Source organism: Ovis canadensis, chromosome 20, assembly GCF_042477335.2.
Source record: "Ovis canadensis isolate MfBH-ARS-UI-01 breed Bighorn chromosome 20, ARS-UI_OviCan_v2, whole genome shotgun sequence".
Lineage (NCBI taxonomy): Eukaryota > Metazoa > Chordata > Mammalia > Artiodactyla > Bovidae > Ovis > Ovis canadensis.
The window spans coordinates 50878745-50900842 of record NC_091264.1 but is presented as its reverse complement, the minus strand read 5'-3'; the positions used below and the strand labels follow the sequence as shown (position 1 = coordinate 50900842).

At 41.7% G+C, this 22098-nt stretch overlaps 1 long non-coding RNA gene across 10 annotated transcripts in view; it reads left to right on the top strand.

The window, feature by feature from the left end:
* LOC138425759 (uncharacterized) overlaps positions 1–22098 on the top strand; it is a 398453-nt gene that overhangs the window by 89468 nt on the left and 286887 nt on the right. For all 10 annotated transcript variants that reach the window (XR_011251383.1, XR_011251377.1, XR_011251378.1 and 7 more), the window contains one exon: positions 10713–10747. This is a non-coding gene — a long non-coding RNA (uncharacterized lncRNA). The remainder of the gene's footprint in view (positions 1–10712; positions 10748–22098) is intronic.

The following is a 22098-nucleotide window of genomic DNA, read 5'->3' as shown; positions in this document are numbered from 1 at the left end:
CAGAATGTGTTCAAATTGGGATGCCAGATTTTAAGAGTAACCAGTGTAATTAGCATAGATCTTCCCTTTTGGGTACCATACAGGGGTTTTAGGCATGCTTCACATCCATCCCCACAACCCTGGGCACAGGCCTGAGCCCAGAGTCCCCAAACTAGTCAGCACTACCCCAAACCCTTGTCTGTTTCCCCAGTATGCTGTACAGATCTGATTCTTTTCTCTTTGCATATGACATGAATAATGTGTGTGTGTGTGTTAGTCGCTCAGTCTGGTCCGACTCTTTGTGACCCCATGGACTGTAGCTCACCAGGCTCCTTTGTCCATGGGATTCTCCAGGCAAGAATCCTGGAGTGGATAGCCATTCCCTTCTCCAGGGGATCTTCTCGACCCAGGGATTGAACTTGTCTCTCCTGTACTGCAGGCAGATTCTTTACTGTCTGAGCCACTAGGGAAGCCCAAAAGTGAAAGTGTTAGTTACTCCTTCGTGTCCTACTCTTTGTGACTCCGTAGACTAGCCCGCCAGGCTCCTCTGTCCATGGGATTCTCCAGGAAAGGATGCTGGAGTGGGCAGCCATTCCCTTCTCCAGGAGATCATCTTGACCCAGGGATCGAACCCAGGTCTCCCGCATTACCGACAGATTCTGTACCATTTAAGCCACCAGGGAAAGCTGACATGAGTAATAGCATCAAATCAGAGGACTTTTTGGATGGCAAAGGGTCTTGAAACCAGGCCCCACAGGAATAGCTGAAGGGCAGCAGCAAAATGAGCTGGGAGCTGAGAAGATTAAGGACAAACATAATAGCGATTTTCAAATATCAGAAAAGTTTTATTACAGAAAAGTTGATTTGTTATAGATCAACCTGGGGTGCAGAATTGGGCATGTTGGATGGAGGAACCAGTGAACAGAGAAGAAATCAGCTCAAAGAGGAGTTTTCTGACAATTAAAAGGTCTGACAGGGCACTGTTTTCAGAGCAGTGACTCCCTCAGCCCTGAAAGTGTGAAGGAGAAGTTAGATGTCTGTATGGCTGGCTGTGTGGAAGGAGGGGATGGCGGGGTCAGACTAAATGGGCTCCAAGATGCTTCTCCATTCTGATAGCTTGATCACTGGGGGTATATTTAGGAAACCCAGGTGAGTTTCAAGTATGGCTGCTGAGACCTTTAGGGGTGAACAAACACGTCAGGGGAAGCAGGGGGAGACCTGGAAAGTTCTCTGTTGTGTGTGTGGTGAGGAGTGCCAAAAGCATCAGATTGATGGTTGAGAACTTTACACATCCTGATAGGCAATGAGGAATGTCTTACTTCCTGTTCTGGGGCAGGATATGATAAAACCAGTGTTTGAAAGTGTTGCTCTAATCTGTGCTCAAAGGATATAGAGGAGAGACAGAGAGAGACAGAGAGAGAGAGAAGATTCAGAGAGAGATTCATTCCAGGCAGGGGTACTACTTAGGAACTTTCTGGTTATCAGAGAAGTTCATCTTACCTTTATTATGGTGGGTGGCAATGAAAACAGAGAAAAAGAGGGGGGGGCAAAATCAGAATTTAATGGAAGGACTAACATGGGTCTTCTTGAAAATGGCTTGGAAATTGGATTCTTCAAATTATGATTTGAAAGGTATGTGACTGATTTTTTGGGTCAGCTGACCACAACTGGGTATTTATATTTCATCTTCCATTCCCTCTGACCAGTGACTTGAGGCGACTCATAAAAATTCCTGTTATTCTTTTTCCGTGGTAGTATCACCCCAATAAGAAAGAGTGTTTATAGAATAGTCTGAGTCCTGGATGTAAGGTGCCATGTTCTGTTCATGTCATGCCATACTAATTCTTATTACTGGGGTTATTGTTCTCAGTTACGACAATGATATAATTTTATATTTCTTATCTTAGGATATTTTTGTCTTCCAGCAATATTCTGAAAGTGAGCCTTCCTGTAAGATGTTCTTTGAAAGACTGGCAAATCTTTCAAATATTTGTTTGAATGTTGGTCCGTCAGGAGAAAGTGAAACATATGTAGTATTCAAGATGATCACACGTATTCCCCCCTTTATTTAATATCTCTAATATCTAATTGGAAATCCTCTGGTCTCATCTATTTACAAGAAGCTATAATGATTCAGATGGGTGCTTTCCTGGGGTACTGATTTTTTTTTTTTTTTCCCCTGTGGGATTCTCTGAACAGGGCTTTCCTGAAAAGAATACATTAAGACTGTCAGAATGATTCTTTTCAGCAGGCTAAGCTTTGCAGATGTCCTTTGTTGAGGGAAAAATGCATTATTCTGAAAGTCCTTCTGATCTTCAGGAAAACTGAAAATATCAAATGTTCTTTTACCATTTGAACTTCCCTATAAGAAAATCCCAGAAATTTTTATTTTCTGGACTGAGATCATTCAGAGCTCATGGTGTTTTAAAGCATGAGAGCAGAAATATCTGGAGGAAAAAAAAAATAACTTTTAACATATGCATTTACTGAGAGGAAGATTTCTCTGCTCTTGAAATGCAGGCATCATTGTGCCCCCTTTCTGTTTTCCATTTAACTTTTTTTGGGGGGGGGCACCTGAAGATCTTCCCCAGTGATGTGTCCACCATAATCATCTTGGGATATAATGACTTAATGTGTGCAAGTAAGGCAGGGTTCAGATATTCACTGAGCCCTGGTTGACTGTGTCCCGAACAAGATCATACTATTTCAGGACTGCAGCAACAACTCCAGTGCGTTGAAAAGAGACAAAACCAAGACATTCCTCGGAAAGAGTTGGTTTCACGGCTTAGACATCCATTTTGTGCTCGTACGGGCAGACAGTGCTTGGGTGGGAGAGAGCTCACTTTGATTTACAGAGCCTTATAAAACGTGCTGTGCTTTGTATCCAAAGCCACAGACCTGCTGTTGAAAGGACAAGTACCGGGAGCTTTTTTTTTTTTCCCTGGTGGTAAAATTTGTAAAAGCCAACAGCATTCTCTTTGGGAAGCTCCTCAAAGATGGGGCCGAGTCTGTTAACTTCCGTGTGTTTGTTTAGTGTTTGGCACGGGGCCACATGTCCACAAACCCACACAAATGTCGTTGTCAGTGATGATTGAAACTGGGAAGAGAGAGAGGAGCGACGGGGTTTGTTTGGCCTGATGGATAGAAGAGAGCTCAGAGGTGGGGAGAGGAAAGATGGATGGGAGGGTTGCGGATGTATTTTTGGCAGATGCTACTGCCGCTCTTGAAGAAGAAGGAAAAATGGCTCCCCTGATCTTCCGGCAGTGTCCTGGCCTTCTGCTGGGAAACTGGTCCCTGGTTTGAAGGTGTATGAGATGGTCAGTGTGATTAGATGGTGAAAGGTCACTTGTGGCAGAATCCTGTCTTGGCCTTGCTGTCTGCCTACCCTGTTCAGTCTTTTATGTCAGTCCCAACCCCCTTCCTTTGCTTCCTCTTTCACTTCCTTCCTCAACAGTGTCTTTAGTGCCTGCTTCTCTTCTAGGCTGTGAAGCTCCCACTCTTTTCCTTCCCATGTCTGGGGACCATTTCAGGGAGGGTAAAAGGAACTCTTTTTGTTTCAGCATTTTCGTACGTGAGGAAGCTGAGGGCAGATGGGGAAAACCTACATTTTCTCACGTGCGTGTTGCATTTTCTTTCCTATTTAGTGGGAAAGTGTACAACGGATTATCCTGTCCATAGGATGAATATAGACTTCAGAAGTAGGATGGCTTCTTATTGTTTAAAATGTATTCATTTAAAGCAGTTTTGTTGAGAAAAATTTCTCAGTTGGGGGGGGAGATAGAGACCAGAATCCAGTATGCAGTAGTTTCATTAGGTTTTTTTTTTTTTATTGAAGTAAAATTGATGTAGTGTTGTATGAGCCTGTGCTGTAGAGCAAAGTGACTCAATATATATATATATATACACACACACATATGTTCTTTTTTAAAAATATCATTTTCCATTATGATTTGTCCCAGGATATTGGATACAGTTCCCTGTGCTATACAGTAAGACCTGGTTATTTATCCATTTTGTGTGTAATAGTTTGCATCGACCAACCCCAAATTCCTAGTCCATCTCTCTCCCTCCATTGTTGACTTATTTGGGAAGTAACAAGAACAATGAAGGAAAATTTCTCTCAGGTAGTAGATTGCCACTGCGCTGAAATTCTACTCTGTGTGCAGTGCTTGTGAAAAGTTACAGTGATTTAGAATAGAAAACCTGAAAAACCCGTCTGCTGCTAGTTAATCATTACCCCGATTCTAGTTTTTTCAGAAAAGATGACTTTTGATAGAAGGAGGAAAATCTTCAGACGGGTATATAGTTGATTATATTCTTGAAAAAGATCTTGCAGGCAAAAATTACTGTGATTTTAGGAAGGCACTCTTAGTTTTAACATATTCTTTTTCACTTGATTCATAGAGCTCTTTTCTGTGAGAACTTTTTTACTTTGGTCGACAAGCACATTTTCTTCTAAAGTAAAGGCCTCTGACCTGATTTTTGCCTCTGTCCCAGGTGTAGTTTTCCTCAGGGCGACTCTACCTCAGGGCGACTTTAACTTTGTCCAACGCTCCCAATGGCAGTGGAACCCTCGTGGCCTCAGGAAGAAAATGTCACCCCTCGTGGTTTCTCACTGCCTCAGGCGGGATGATGTCCATCAGTTCGAGGCCCATGTGTTCCCAGAAGCACACTGTGCTCTCTGCTTCTGGAATAGTACAGTGACTGTGGTCAATGGTGTCCCTCCTCAGGTTTGGTTGTGCTTTTTGCTTTAAGGGTAAAGTGACTCTACACTCCGGTTTTTCTGACACTCCCATTGTACACCTGCTATCGCAGTATGATTACTAGAAACACCTCTTTGATGCTCCCGTGTTTATTGCTGACTTCCTCAGGTCTTAGTGGACGGAGGCCAGGTTCATAAACCCCATGCCGCTGTATTGGGAGAGAGAAGCCATTGTTGGCGGTAACTTAGTAACCGTGGGTCTACCTGAACAGGTTTCTGATCTGGAGAGTGGATTTCAATTATTCATTTAAGAGATATTCATTCATCAGCTATTTCGTGTCAGGGGTGGTTCTAAGAAAACAGAGTCATACCCTGAAGAAGCTTCTGTTTTGACAGGCAGTATTGAAAATGAAAAAAGATACAATTTAATGTCAGGTAATAATAAATGTCATAAAGAAATAAAAGTGGAATGTGGGGGTAGGAGTGTTGTCAAAAGTGCTGGTTTAGATGGAGTGTCCAGAGACATCTTTTCTTGTTCTAGTTGAGTATATATATATATATATATATATATATATATATATATAATTGGAGTATAGTATACAAGGCCATGTTGTATTTGTAGAGAAAAGTGAATCAGCTCTATGTATACATCTACCCCTCTTTTTTTGGATTTCCTTGCCACAGAGCACTGAGCAGAGTTTCCTGAACTATCCAGTAGGTTCTCATTAGTTCAGAGACAGTCTGGCATTTGCAGCATCACCATCCTTATCTCAGGTAGATCCCTGTGCAACAGGGACGGCCTCCTCAAATTGCCTCATCTGCTCCTGGAGCAGCCAGAACCTTATGAGGGAAAGGATGGTGATACCTCAGTGCCATGGCGGTTTGCTTTGTGTGTTATCTTCAGCTGCTCTGAACTTGCCTTCCATATCTTATCTCTGGGTCCAACCATCTGACACCAAACATTTTCTATTTGGTCTATTCCCCACATCACACTTCCAGTCAGTTTAAAAGTTCTAAGAGGTATGGAGAGAGCTGGATAGTTTAAAATATGGTGCAGTAACACTACGCAGTGTTCTCCAAGGCTGCTTCCTGTCAGTCCTGTGGCTCCTTGGTAGGCATTCTGGGAAATTCCTCCAATGCCCCAGATCTTAGTTCGGAACCTCCTGCCATCTGAGAGCATTGCCACGTTTCCTGAACCTTAGAGAGTGGAGGGAAATGTGGAGGGAAATATCCAAAACCTTCAGACTTAAGTGTTTGCCAAGTGCTCTGCAATCTGCCTTTCCATAATTCCTCTCATTATCTCTGTGGATGGCACGTCACGGAATCAGTGGAGGGACAGATGGAGATGGCAGAATGGAGGAGAGGAGCAAGAAATGACATTGAGCTGTGAGCTCTTCACGGGGATGGTCCGTCTGTGGGCTTCCTGGGGGGACAAACGTGTGATTGCCGCATGGGATTGGCTCTTGGTAAAGGTTGTGGCATGAATCAGACACACCGGGTGGGAGAAGGGGGAGAGCTGCTGTTTATCTGAAAAGTTCTGAATACAGTTAGGTTGTAAATAAGATCCTGCTGTCGATGAGGAATGTGATTTCAGATCCTTTTGCATGGCGAATTTTCTTGATCTGGATATCATAAAGAATTTTAAAGAAATGTGTGTTAAGAGTTGCGTCCGACTCTTTGTGACCCTGTGGATTGTAGCCCGCCAGGCTCCTGTGTCCATGGGGATTCTCCAGGCAAGAATACTGGACTGGGTTGCATGTCCTCCTCCAGGGGATCTTACTGACCCAGAGACTGAACCCGCGTCTCTTGTCTCCTGCGTTGGCAGGCGCTAATGCCACCTGGGAAGCCCTTTAAAGAAATGGGTGGCATTTAAAACTCTTTAGTCAATGAAGAAAGCCTGAGTAGTGAGGTGGTCATTACGCAGGGGGTCAACTCACTGTCCCCTAGGGTTTGAATTGCTGACAGTATCTTGGATGCTGTAGCTGATGACTGGTTGGTCTGGCCTTAGGTGTGTTTACCCGTCTGTCCATCCATCCACCCATTCAAGTTTGTCATGTAGGAATCAGATACATTGGGAGTGGGGGGAGAGCTGCTGTTTATCTGAAAAGTTCTGAATACAGTTAGATTGTAAATAAGATCCTGCTATTATACTTATTATTATACTTTACCAGTGATACGTCTATTTGGTTTTCTTATCGATAGAATAATAATAGGCTTTGTCTGGGTCCTGTTCATTCTAGAAGCCTGAGCTTCTAGAATTATAGTCTATAATTGATTATAATCAATTATAATATAATTATATATAAGAGAGTTAGACTTCCCTGGTGGCTCAGACAGTTAAGCGTCTGTCTACAATGTGGGAGACCCGGGTTCGATCCCTGCGTTGGGAAGATCCCTTGGAAAAGGAAATGGCAGTCCACTCTATTACTATTGCCTGGAAGATCCCATGGACTGAGAAGCCTGGTAGGCTACAGTCCATGGGGTCGCAAAGAGTCAGACATGACTGAGCAATTTCACTATGTAAGAGAGTGGGAAGAAAGTGAATATGAATTAAACATGAGTCCCGCCTCCTCCAAAAAGCAGTAGTATGATAGGTGTGGTGATGTTTAAAGGAGTAGCAGTAGTGCAGTTGGAGGCTGCCCAGGAACCCAGCATAGCTGAGTTTAGCTGAGAGGGGACTTTAGAGAAGGGAGGGATTATTTTTGGCTGCAAGTGTTAAGGAAGGCTTGGGGGTGAGGGAAGGGGGGCATTCAGTTTTAGAGGAGGGAAGTTATGCTAAGTCATGAGCGCCCATGGATTGTTATCCTGGTCTCACTTAAAGTTCACAGCAGTGTGATAGGCTTTATCACCCCCATTTAGCAGATGGAGAAACTGAGGCAGGGAGTGAGATGAGGCCACTTGTCCAAAGCCACCCGGCTGTTTAGAGGCAGAGCTGGGATCCAGGAGGAGGGCTCTTAACCCCAGTTTCATCCTTCTGTCTTGAAAGTTGAGTCAGTAGAGAGATGAGGGCGGCTGGACATTGCAGGTGAATAAAAGAACATCCCCCTCGGCATAGTTGGGAGGAAGTGCCCTGCACATAGGAGGGACAGAAGGGGTGGTTGGCAGAGGACCCGTAGCATCCTGTGCCCCAGGGGTGGTAACAGAAAACAGGCCTGTGAAGACAATTTGAGCCTGTTAGGAGAGACTCCCTAGTGTCTGGCTACAGGATCTGGTCTTTATTTGGCCCATGTGGAGGTTTTGTGCAGGATCGGGCATGATTAAAAGAGTGCGTTGCAGGATGTTTATGGTGGTGAGACCTTCCTATGAGTCTAAAATACTTTCATGCAACTAAGCTCTTCAGTGTGATGCGGAAGAAACTCCCTCCCCCAAATTTCCTGCAGTCTAAGCCCTTGAGAGTTTTAATCCCAGGGTTTCTGTCCTAAGGAACACTCAGGCACCTGGCTTCACTAGCTTACTATCCTGAACATCAGCACTTTAAAAATCCCTGCTCAGTTCTCGGGATTTTGAGAAGAAAATTCCTTAATCTTCCTCCTCTCTGCTGTTCCCTTGGTTTTAACCTATTTTCTGCTATTTCAATAAAACTTCTGCTCAATAGACGAATAATTAGATGTCCTTTGGCTTTGCTAGTGAGCACTGTAGCATAATATTTAGATTAAAACAGTGTAATAACGACGCTAGAAAAATACATCCTGGTTACATGATGAATTCCTCCCTTTCCTTGTTATTCGTGGTATCCTGGGGTGGCCTACTGGAGAAAAATACTATTTGATTCTCCCTGGGTGGTCAGACAGGACTTGTAAAGACTCTTGTTTGTTTTGTGTTGAGGCTTCAAAGGCATGCAGGCTTTCCTACATAAAGATGTACTAAGAAAATAGGAATTTTTTTGAAGTTGCTATGTATAAAGGGAAATTCAGAGCAACCATCTTCCTTTAGAACTAAAAGCTAATGTGATTAGAGGGTCCCTTTTCACTAGGCGTCTTTGTTGTTTCCATCTTGAATCATTACCACCGGTCTGATGGGGAAAATTTGTGCTTAAAAAAAAGTCTTCATCTGTTTTTCTATTTCTTTAACCATCATACAAACACAGCCTTTTATTTTTAAAACTTCATTCATTGTGCATATTTAAATTTTGTAAGAACTAAAAATCTGAGTGGGGTGTGCATGTCTGTGTCTGTAATTCAGGACTCTGGAGGTTTGTGCTGCCCAAACATATTCCAGGCCACGTGACCTGCACATTCCAATTAGTAAGGCCCTCCTGCTGTGGAGTGGGAGACAAGTTTGGATTGGGGTTAGGGCTGGCTAAATGTAGGATACTTTTTACTGCAGCCTTTGCAGAACTCCTTTATTATCGCCTCGGGGTCAGTGAGCACTTGGGGAAACAAGTGTCTTGTGCGCAGTTATTTTTTTTTCTGCTGGGTGGTGTGTGTCGGCCATTTTATTTACCCATGCTCCTTTTTTCCCTTTCATAAAATTTTTAAACATTTTAAAAGCTTTTTTTAAAAATTTATGTTTTTAATTGAAGTACAGTAGATTTACAGTGTGGTGTTAGCAAAGCATATGTGATTCAGTTATATCAATATATAGCTGTCCATGTATCTGTGTATCTATTCATAAAATTAATTGTATGTGATGAGGGAGGTTGGTAGTGCTGAATTATTTTAAGCCTGGAGGGAGCAGAGCATCTGTGTCCTACATCAGACCACTGATCTATCTAATAGGTTATCTTGCCACCTGATTCACCGGACGAGTCTGCGTAGCCAATTAGGTGAATCCCTATAAGGAAAGGAGATTGACCTTGGACCCAGAGAGCCAGACAGTTGCCTTATGCAGTGGATTCTCTTACTGAAGCTGCTTCATGGCCTTGGCCTAATAGGAATGTTGGATTTCTAATCCCTAGAAAACTATTGCTCCTTAAAAAAAAAAAAACAGCCACGGTGTGAAATAGTTGAATCTTTCATGACTTGCCAGCAACTTTGCTTTTGGAACCAGGTGCTGAGAAAAGTAGTTTGGGGCTGTAGCCCGTAAAAATTTTAAGCGAGATCAAAACGTCCCAGCTTCCTCCTTGTATCCAGACATAACCTGGGTTTTTCTGTTAAACAAGGAATATTAGAGAAAGGAAAATATAAAATTTTAAGTAAAAACGTTAGGAAGATAGACTCATTTTTCTGGGCAGTCTATTAGGCAATTATTTTATAGTCAAGAACATTTTCACAAAATATCAGATTTTTTTGAAAAGATAAGTCTGGGCACAGAAAACAAGCTTAAGCCTTGAGGTAATCATGCCTATCTTTTAAGTCCTGGGGTCAGAGTTCACGGTGGCCCTGATGTGATGCTACCAGCAACAGGATGGTGCTCAGTAAATCACCCAGGGTGTATGCGAAGAACTTCCCGTTTGGGGTCAGCCTGCTCCTGATTTAGATCTATGGCTTTGCTACAGCTGGTTGTGTGACCTTGCGTAAGTCCCTGGGCAACTCTCAGCCACAGCCTTCTGTTGCTCTCAGTTTTTGCCCTTACTGAAGGGTTTTAGAAGTTCAGTTAAATAAACTAGAGAAAAGAACTCTGTAGGATCTAGTATGTACACTCCCGTCACCTCTCTTTTCTTCTGATCCCAGGACTAGTGTAGCTTTGTCCTGTTAGCTCTGGGATTCACTCTGGAACACATCTAAAAACCCTTCCTTTTCCAGATAATGAAGTCTGGGTCCAGAAACGGGAAGTGATGGGCTTAGGTCTTTAGCGAGGGACCAGCAGACCTGGAGCTGAAAACCATGACTTATTGGATGCTTCCAGTTTTATTTCAGGTTAGGAGGAGGGCTTCTCTCTCCAGAGTGAGCCCCTGGCATGGCTTCAGAGCAGTCAAGCCCAAGGCCCGTCTTAGGGGTATTGTTTAAGAAACAATCAGCTCTCCGAAATTTCCTCTAGGAACCTTCAAGGTAGACATAACTGTGCTCTGAAACCTTTCTCTGCTGTGTGTTCCTTCCATTTACTCTTACAACTTCTGACTCAGTTTCCTTTTCTCTCCCTGTGCTCCCAGGTGACTACAGAAGCCTTGACACCCAGCGTGGTCAGGTAAGAGACTTCCTGGATGGGGGATAATTTCCAGATACATCCCTGACTCCCTTGGTGGTTACTCGTTGCCTCTTGCTCATTTCTGGGCTGCCCCAAAGATCCTGATGGTCACCATTCCCTTATCTCTTTTCCATTTTGCTTTCCTTTGTGTAAGTTTCTTGTTTATGCTATTATTCTATCACATGTTTGATTTTATTTTTATGCATTCATACATGCACGTTGTAACCCTTCAGGACAAAGGTTGCCCATGAGGAAGGTGGCTGGGTGCATGGCAGATGTCAACTCTATCTGTAATGTTTGAAAGTTTTTTTTCAATCTAAAAGATAAGAACTTTTTCTAAAAGATAAGAACTTTTGTTTTTTTAAAAACATAAACACAGCACTTTTTTCATGCCTAAAATACCTAAAACAATAGCCAAAAAAAATAGTTAGCAATAATTTCTTTATATCAAGTATCTAGTCAATTTTCAATATTCTTATGATATAGACAGATACTGTAAAAACAAATCTCTTAGGGATATAAAATAGAACAGGAGTGCTATGGCTAGCACTGCTGTAAGGTAGAGTTCCCAGTTGTCAAAGTAGATCCCAAGAGTTATCACAATGAACAGTGGGGTTTTTTCTCTCTCATTTTTTGGTTCCTATATGAGATGATGGGTGTTAACTGGATGTTAAATAAACTTATTGTAATCATTTCACAGTGTATGTATGTCAAATCATTATACTGTACGTGTTAAACTTACACAAGACTGTATGTTAATTATATCTCAGTAAAACTGGGGGAGATTAAAAAATAAAAGCAAAAAGAAATATTTGTTATTTCAAATATTTGGAGGTACCAGAAGTGTAGTGAGACCAGCATCATTAGCATTACCAGGAAATTTGTTAGAAATGCAAACAGTTGAGCTTTACCCAGGAAGGAGTGGATCAGAAACTTTGGCAGTGGGGGTGGTTAAAGAGCCCTCCAAGTGATTCTAATATCTGATAGAGTTATGATACGCACTGACCCAAAGGAAATAAAAATTGTGTACTCACTACACAATCTATTTTTTAAAAAATTTACTTCTTAACCGGAGGAAAATTACTTTACAATATTGTGTTGGTTTCTGCCATACAACAACGCAACAGCCATAATTATACATATATCATCTCCCTCTTGAGCCTCCTTCCCCTACCCCTACTCCACCCCTCTAAGTCATCGCAGAGCACCAAGCTGGGCGTATTATATGGCAACTTTTCAACAGCTATCTATTTTACATATAGCAGTACACACAACTATTTGGTCTTTGAAAACATATCCCGAGACCCTCAGAATACCTAAGATGGTGCACTTATACCCCGAATACTGTGATATAATAACAAATATATTTTTGGCCTTTGATCCTAGCTCTTGGCTGGAGCGCCTAAACCCCATGTCATTTCCTAAGAGATGAGCAATATTGGTTATTGTCCAAATGACCAGTTAAAGCTCTGGAATGGAGGAGGTGAAAAGGCCATCTTTTGTTATTGGAAGAAAGCCCCTTTAAACTACTGCTGAGTTTACGTTAATGAGGTGATAATTTTGGAAAGCCCTGAAATATGGAGGTAGGTTGCTAGGGGAACCAACCTGCTCTTTGGGAATTGGTACTTTTAACCCCGCCCCCTGGCCACCAGGAAGGGCAGTGAGCCTGGAGGTTGAGCGCAGTGCCCGTGACCAATGATGCAATCAACCCTGCTTTACGTGGTTACGTGCTTACATGGTTACGTGCTTACGTAAGAAGACTGCCCTTGAAGAAGCGTATGGGTGGTGGGGCGGGTGGTGTTTGGTGAGCGGCTCACTTGAGTATGTGGTGGCGGAGGTAGGTTGGCGTCCTGGACACAGAGGTGGAAGCTTCACACACCTTGCCCTGTACCTCTGTTCCATTTGGCGGCCTATACCTGGGTTGTGTCCTTGATGATAAACCACCAGTCCAGTGAGTGAACTGTTCTCTTGAGTTGTGTGAGCCGTTCTAGTAAATTGTGAAGCCTGAAGGAGGGGTCGTGGGACGCCCCCTGACTTACATTGGTGGGTCAGAAGCTCAGGCTGCAACCTGAACTTGAAATTGGCATCTGCAGTGGGCAGCGAGCAGTCTTGTAGGCCAGAGGCCTAAACCAGTGAGGCCTGTGTTAATTTGGGGCAGTTAGGGTCAGAATTAAAGTACAAGACATCAACTCCGTGTATGTTGAGAATTGGAAAATTGTTTGTTGTGGGAAAGCCTGCATATTTGGCTTCAGAAGTGGTGTGCAGGTAAAGAGAAATAGGAGTTTTGCTTTTCGTTTTCATTTTATTAAATATTAATACACTCTTAAGAAGTTAACTTTCCATTTAGTTATTACAACATATTGACACTGCCCTGTGTATACATCCTTGAGTGTTTTACACCCAACAGTTTGTATCTCCTTTTCAATCACCAAGATGGCGTCTGGGGTTTCATGGCCTCCTAGGCCCGGTTCCAAGTGTGCTCCCACCTCTAGCTGTGGAGAGCTTCAGATTTAGCTTGCTTCAACATTAGGAAGTGTGCATGGTGGCAGGCGGTGGAAGTAATGACCAGAACTTTTTGCAACAGGACAGCCTGGGTGAAATTAGAGGAAATAAGAGCTCTAATGTCTTTTGAGTGGATTTGGTAGAGAAACTAGCTTCTTTTGAAAAACAAAACACACATACTTCTAAAGCTGTGGTTTTCATCTTCTGGTTGTGTAGCGGACTCACCTAGGAGGCTTTTAAGAAACACAGGTCAGCTGCTCTGAACTCAAGAGTTTCCGGTTTCAACTGAGTTGGGCGTAGGGAGCAGAGGGACGCGAATGGAAAGGTTCCCAGCGCCATGTTGGTTTGAAGGCTTTCCAGGTGATGCTAATTGCAGTCTGATTCAGAACCACTAGGTTTGGTTTGGGATTCAGATGAGAAAGAAGGTAAGAGATCCTGCAGGTATACTTCCAAGGGGTCTTACCCTTCAAAAGAGTAAATGGTTTTCAAACTGACTTTTTAAACTGTTAGTGGCCTGGTTTGGGTAAGTGTTTTTCTGCCAGTCTAACTTATTTTCAGCTGGTGCTGCTCTTTTGCAAAACATTTTTGGCCAGTTTGTTCTAGGTGAGGGGATTTGACTGAACTTTGTCGACTCATTTGTACGTGTGCTGGAGGAGGGTGTTCCTATAGCATATAAATAATAACCCCTCTCACATCTGTGATTCTTTTTATGGCTCCAGAGAAGGAACTCAGAGGGACTGATTTTGCAGCGTGAGATATTTCAGTTTTTCTAAGGTATCAGTGCAGCCAGAGCCTTCCTTGCAGTCCCGGAGTTAACCTAAAGGAAAGATTGAGCTGTATTTGAGTGTTGAAATATTCCATGGAAAAAGGAAAGGGAAACAAGTTCCACCACAGATTTTTCTTGGCAGGCCTTATCCCTTCCCTTCACCCCCGTCCCCCACCCCCACCAAATTTCTGGCAAGTGCGATTAGAAATTGACTTGCAGGATTTGCTCACACTAGCTTCCCAAGACATCTTTTGCTTGCTTGCTGCTGACTAGCAGTAGTTAATTTGCTATCTCTCACACGTGTTATCCAAAAATCACAGAACTCATTAGCAATAAACAGCATGAACTTGGTGGGTCACATTTGGAGGATTAGCCAGATGTAAATCTGAGTTGCACTTGGGAGGTTTCCTGTGCCTCATTTTAAAAATAAATAGAACTCTAGTCTTGAGTAGAAACAGATCTTTTCTTTTTTTTTTTAATGAACTATCTTACTGGAAAACAAATTTTATTTTTCCAATTAAAAAATATGGGCAGGAGATAAGCTTTTCTTGATGCCAGTGCTTATTTGATTTCATGCCCTTTCCTTCTCCTTGCTGATGGCAGATGTGGCAGAAATAAAGCCCCAGTTCCATTGTTGAAGATGGGAGAAAAATGTAATCAATTCAGGAATTTATTTATTCTTAATTGACAGCAGAGGTTTAAAACTTGATTGGTCGGTGGAGTATTTAACATGCCTTTTAGGAAAATAAACATTTGTGTATTTCCCCAGCCACTTTGTGTACCCATCACTACCCTGCAGGATTTGGAGGTATTGGTCTTGAAGATGATTCTTAGACCTTTTAAATAATGTTTCTCACTAAGCAGTTGAAAGAGGTAGTTTTCATGTGGTTACAATGTATGATTTGTGTGATTAGAAAATTTCTGTTTTCTGTTGATATGCAAACTTGCAGCTCTGTTACCGGATATGCATATGCCACCTGTTTTTAATTCCAGCAGAACTTTTACCAGAATGAAATAAATACCTTACCTTTGAAGAATCAGAAAAGTAATTCAAGTTTATTGAAACTTTTTGTGTTTCTTTCTAGATCATACTAAATCAGATGAGTACACAAGTGCCCCCGGGGTTGGCTCTTCCAAGTAGAGATTATGTTTCGTGCAGACACATGAATTCAGTTATAGAGACCTGCTAGAGACTTCCCATGAGTTGATTTTCATCATCCTGGTTTCTGGTACTTCCCAGATTCAACAGTTATCACACTAACTTCTGTTTTCTGTTTATTGCAAAAATGTAACCTCCTGAGTAAGACATCTGTGTTATCACAGCCAGTACAGGACTGTCAGTTGTCTTGTCCTGCTTTCTGCCTATGAAATCACTTAAGCATTTTCTATTTATTCTTAGTCCCTAGGTCAAGTTAACGATGTATGTTTCTGTTTTTTAGGGAGAAAGATAATTAGCCCTATTAGCTTTAATTCAGTGTTTCGGAAGAAATAGACGGTCAGACCTGGAGCAGGCTCACTTCTCAGGGCTCATTACCAAAGCGCTCTTTTTTTAAACTTCTGTTAGCTGAAGGTGTCATGAGGGATGTGGGAGAAATGAAAAATATTTGTTCTTGCTTACTTTCGAAGAACTTTCTCTCCTTTAAAGTGCTATGGTGGCAGGCAATAGAACAGTTCAATAAGGAAAGCTGCAAGGGAGGGTAAAAGAGAAAGAAAAAAATGAAAACAAAATGAAGTATCAGAAACATAGTTCTCTCCATATTCATATCACGTCCATACATCCTGAGAAACGGATACTGAAGTGGCAGAACCAGACTGCCTCTTCGTCCCTCTGATCTAATTAAACATATTTTCACGTAAAAAGGATAACAAAGTTAGATCTTAATGGGATTAACCTAAGTGAAATATATCAGGCCCTGCTTTGACATTAAAGATTATGGATGGCTCAAGTTCCATTGTGAGGTGGTAGGTTTGGATCCTGTAATTTCTGCTGTTGGTACTTTGCTGAAAATAACCAAAGTTCCCAACAGAACTTCCGGGTTATATGACTGAGACTTGGAATATGACCTTGATTAGTTTTCCCTTTAATTTTGGGGGAGGTTAATTTTTAGTCTTTCATAATGAAGTGAAAACAAAAGAAAGGGGAGCTTTTTTTAGAAAGACAAGGCAGTGTTGGTAGCTTCTTACAGTCTGTTTTGCTCAAAACTACCTAGATGAACTGTTTTTTTAGTCCACGTTCACTGGTGCCTACCTTTTTCTTCTTTTCCTTTGTATGTGTTGTAGTTGCTCAATAATAATGTTGTGGTGGTAAAATCTGCATAAAATCTATCATTTAACGTAGCTGTGTGTACAGTTCACACAGCTCATATTGTTAAGTGGTATTAAGTGCTCATATTGTTGTGCAACCATCACCACCATCCATCTGCAGAACTTTTTCATCTTAAACTGAAACTTCTTACCCTTTAGACACTCTACTCCCCATGCTGACCCACCCCCAGGGCCCTGGCAATCACCAGTCTTTGTTTCTATGAATTTGACTATTCTAAAGACCTCTGAATGGAATCATACAGTATTTTCCTTTCTGTGACTGACTTCACTTACAGTGTTCTTATGCTCATCTATGCTGTAACATGTATCAAAATGTCCTTCATTTATAAGAATGGATAGTATTCCATTGTATGTGTATGCCACACTTTGTTTTCCCATTTGTTAGTGGGGTAAGAGGGTTTCTGAAACCTTTTGGCTGTTGGGAATAATGCTAAGGACACAGGTGTATAAATATCTGTTTGAATTCCTCAACATTTTTGAGGAACATTTTCTCCCCATGAGAAATGTCTTTCTAATTTAGTAATATTGATCTGACTTTGATATTAACTTAGTGACTTAAAATATTGTTTATAATAAAGCTTTTTATGTAGCATAACTGGAATTAGTACATCTGGTTTGAGTTATGAAGTATAAGGGACTGGTAAACACAGGGCAATGAAAACTCTCTTAGAACACATCTGACTAGGTCAGTCAGTCAGTTCAGTTGCCTAGTCGTGTCTGACTCTTTGTGACCCCACGAATCGCAGCACACCTGGCCTCCCTGTCCATCACCAACTCCCGGAGTTCACCCAAACTCATGGGCATCGAGTTGGTGATACCATCCAACCATCTCATCCTCTGTTGTCCCCTTCTCCTCCTGCCCCGAGTCCCTCCCATCCCATCAGGGTCTTTTCCAGTGAGTCAGCTCTTTGCATGAGGTGGCCAAAGTATTGGAGTTTCAGCCTCAGCATCAGTCTTTCCAATGAACACCCAGGACTGATCTCCTTTAGGATGTACTGGCTGGATCTCCTTGCAGTCCAAGGGACTCTCAAGAGTCTTCTCCAACACCACAGTTCAAAAATATCAATTCTTCGGTCAGCTCTCTTTATAGTCCAACTCTCACATCCATACATGACCACTGGAAATGTGGCCTATTTTCATGATAAAGACCCATTGCAAGAGACTTAAAAAAAAGATTTATTTTAAAGATCATGCATTTTAGCATCTTCATGAAAAGAAGTGTTTCTGCATGACCTCTGGAAAAAAATCAAACTATAATAATAACTTGAAAAATAAATATCTTATTAACCAAAATTGTCCAAGAAAAATAATCTTTTGATTAACTAAAAGCATCCAAGCTGAATACAATCCAGGGTTTGGAATGGGTGTCTCCTTCACTAGAGGAGAGTCAGGCTTCTTGGAATGTAGAGTAATAGCTCATACTGCTGGCACAGGACTCCTGAAGGTACATTTCCCACCCTCACAATCTTGGTGTTTTCAATGTCTTTATTTTCTGGAACAAACTTGAAATGGTAATTCTTTCAGATACCTTAAGTGTAGCTAGACAGAGACAAGCTCCTTCTTGTAGTTATTACTATTTACTGAACATGAACCATATGTCAGCTATATTATTACTAGCTAACATGTATTCAGGCTTCCCTGCTGGCTCAGTGGTAAAGAATTTGTCAACAGTGCAGGAGATGTGTGTTCGACCCCTAGTTTGGGAAGATTCCCCAGACCAGGAAATGGCAACTCACTCCAGTATTCTTGCCTGGGAAATCCCATGAACAGAGGAGCACGGTGAGCTACAGTCCATGGGGTGGCAAAAGTCGGACAATACTTAGTGACCAAACAGCAACATTTATTCAGTGCTTGGCATATATTGGGCATTATTTTAAACTGTATATATATTGTAATTATTTGATCTTGAAAACACCTCAATGCATTTGGTACCAGCATAACTTCATTTTACAAATGAGGAAAGTGAGACACAAGTTATCTTGATTGAGAACACAGAAATTGGCAGAGTAGAACTGGAACTCAGGCATCCGACTTCAGACCTTGTTCTTCCACTTCCATGCTGTACTGACCTGAGTACATATGAGTGTATACTTATGAGGCCTGTGGGCAACATTCTCTGGAGGACAAATTCTTTTTGAGAAGAATAACAGTTTATAAAGCTGCAAGTTGTGTGTGTCCATCTAGAAACCCATGCCATATTAAATGATCATGGAGTAGTTTAGACGTTCAACATCAAAGAACCAAGGTTTCTATTAAATATGGTGACCTTTGTTTCACCTTTAAAGGTGAACACATTTCGTAAAAAATGATATTCAAAAAGATCATGCTTAGGAATATTGAGAAAGAATTTAATATAATTGTAAAAGGTCTTATTACTTCACTAGGAATTCATATTTTGCAAAGAGATTACCAGAAATATGTATTAAGAATCAGCCTTACTCAGAAATTTGGTATTACAGAGCTTGTAAGGAACATCTACTTAGGTATAAGTAGACCACTTATAAATCTCTATATAAAAAGAGATTTCTCTTACCAGAAGGTTTTGGGGGGTTTAAAAGTATTTGTAGCTACTTTCATTTAAATATATCTATGTGCCATTATTTACATCAGTTAGCAAGTGAGTGAGCCTTTTAAATGAGAGGTTTTAATTCTTAATGCTCATGGTGAGTTTTAAAAGAGTTTTATTAAAGCTGAAGGGACATTCATTGGGCAACAGTTACCAGGGCTTTTGCTAGATGGCAAGGCTTTAAAAACAGTTAAGGAATAATTGTTACTTTTAAGGTCTGCTTAACCTGTGAGGTGCAGAAGAGAAGACTTCTTTATTCTCTTGAGTAAAAAGGTTAGGGCAATACAGTTAGACAGGTATTTGGCTTTGAAGGCTGAATAGGAGTTTTCCAGGGAGACAAAATAGAGTGAAGGGGGTGAATGGTCTCAGGCCGAGGAAAAGTCAGATACAGGGATACTGAAAGAAGAAGCAGCGTGACATGTTCAGCAGGTCTTAAATAGAGAATCAGTTACAGTGTAAAGACCACAGGCTTAGGCACAAGTTTTAAAAACTAGTCCTGGTTTTACCGACTTTAAAAAGACAAACTCAGACACTTTGGTTTCTGCTTTGAGGATTAAAAATAATGCGTGTAAATTGTTCAGTAAAGAACAATTTAATGACATAGGGTTTTGCACTGATAGTATCAATTATTTTTTCGTTTGTGTTTTGATGTATTGTTTTGGACAATAAATTTATATGGTTCATAACCCCAGAAAGTAGAAAAATCTCTCATCTTTGTGCCTTGTCGAGTTCCTCCTTTTCAACCCCCACAGGAAGCCACTGTTCTTCATTTCTTATGTCTCCTTCCATTGTCCCTTCATGTTGCAGGGAAACGTGAATACTGTTTCAGTACTTGCAGCTTTTACACAAAAGGTAGCATGTTACACACATTGTATAGTACAGTCCTCTTTGTTTTCACTTAGCCATACGTCTTATTAAAGGTCTTTCATATCAATTTATAGGGAGTTTCCTCGCCCTTTTTAAAAAGTGCTATTTTTATTTTTTATTTTGATACAGCTTGACTCAACAAATGGCAGTAACAGTATAGAATTCCCATGTACTCTTTACCCAGCTTCCCCTATGATGCTCTTAGATAACGGTGGTTCATTGTTGAAACCTGGAAACTGGTGTTGGTACAATGCTGTTAACTCAGGTAGTGACCTTAGTTGATTTTATATGCATATTTTTATTTTTGTCTGCACAGCGTGTAGGATCTTAGTTCCCTGATCAGGGATGGGTCCTGTGTCCCCAGTAGTGGAAGTGCAGAATTTAATGGCTGGACCACCAGAGAAATCCCTGCATGCATATTTTTAGATTCATTTCTTTTTGTGTAGGGATATATATTTCTGTGAGGTTTTATCATCCTTATATATTCAAGTAACCATGAGCATAGTCAGGGTACAGAACTAATTGTTCCCTCTTCACGAAGGAACTCCCTTCTCCTCCTTTTTAATAGTTACATCCTTTCCCCAATCCTAAGTCTGGCAGCTGCTGATGAATGCACATATTTCATGTGTGCTTACTTTAAGACAGCCCCACCATATATTATACCTTCCTCAAGGGTAAGAAACCTACTTGCAACCTGTTTTCTTCCCTACAGGCCTGAGCACTTAATGGGCACTTAATAGTGACTTGTTGAAGCAGAAGAATCAAAAGCAAAACAAAAGTCAAGCCCAAAAGACAATTAAGAGTTGAAAAACACATGAGTCAGGATAATTTGCTTTCCAAAAGAATGAAAGTTCAGATGCTCTTCAATAGAAAGTCGTCAATGTGAATTAAGTGATAATTTATTATTTCTTTCTTGGCAAGACTCAGTAAACCTTAGGTGCTCATGATCAGAAACAGTTTTTCTAAAACATCGCTTTACCCTTTTCAAAGCATTTTCATAGATTTTTCCCTGTAAGGCGGTCTGTCACAGTGACATGATGGAAAGCTTCTCTGGTTGACAGTCGGAAATGGGGTGACATAGGGAAGGAAGTGAATGCTACTTAGTTTTTTCTTCCTAACAGGTCTCACCTTCAGAGAGAGTTGCTGTGCTCGTTTTAACAGAAGAGGTTCAGTAATGTCTCTGATGAGTTTACAACTGACAGGATTCCAAATCATACACATCACTTCTCCATTACGAAACTTACCTTCAGTTCAGTTCAGTCACTCAGTTGTGTCCGACTCTTTGCGACCCCATGAATTGCAGCACACCAGGCCTCTCTGTCCATCACCAACTCCTGGAGTTCACTCAGACTCATGTCCATCGAGTCCGTGATGCCATCCTGCCGTCTCATCCTCTGTCGTCCCCTTCTCCTCCTGCCCCCTATCCCTCCCAGCATCAGAGTCTTTTCCAATGAGTCAGCTCTTCGCATGAGGTGGCCAAAGTACTGGAGTTTCAGCTTCAGCATCATTCCCTCCAAAGAAATCCCAGGGCTGATCTCCTTCAGAATGGACTGGTTGAATCTCTTTGCAGTCCAAGGGACTCTCAAGAGTCTTCTCCAACACCACAGTTCAAACGCATCAATTCTTTGGCGCTCAGCCTTCTTCACAGTCCAACTCTCACATCCATACGTGACCACTGGAAAAACCATAGCCTTGACTAGATGGACCTTTGTTGGCAAAGTAATGTCTCTACTTTTCAGTATGGTATCTAGGTTGGTCATAACTTCTTCCAAGGAGTAAGCGTCTTTTAATTTCATGGCTGCAATCACCATCTGCAGTGATTAGGGAATATGAATTCTTATTTGACTCCTAAAGTGAAAGTCAGTCAGTCATGTCCGACTTTGCGACCCCATGGACTGCACGATCCAAGGAATTCTCCAGGCCAGAATACTGGAGTGGGTAGCCTTTCCCTTCTCCAGGGAATCTTCCCAACCCAGGGATCGAACCGAGGTTTCCCATACTGCAGGTGGCTTCTTAACCAGCTAAGCCAGAAAGGAAGCCCAAGAATGCTGGAGTGGGTAGCCTGTTCCTTCTCCAGGGGATCTTCCTAACCCAGGAATCGAACCAGGTTCTCCTGCACTGCAGGCGGTTTCTTTACCAACTGAACTATTTACTCTTAACCCTTTGTTAAAAAACGGTGGTGGCAGTGGTGTTTACATTGCGTGCTCCATCGCTCAGTCATGTGCGACTCTTTGTGACCCATGGACTGTAGCCTGCCAGACTCTTCTGTCCATGGGATTTTTTCAGATGAGAACGCTGGAGTGGGTTGCCATTTCCTCCTCCAGA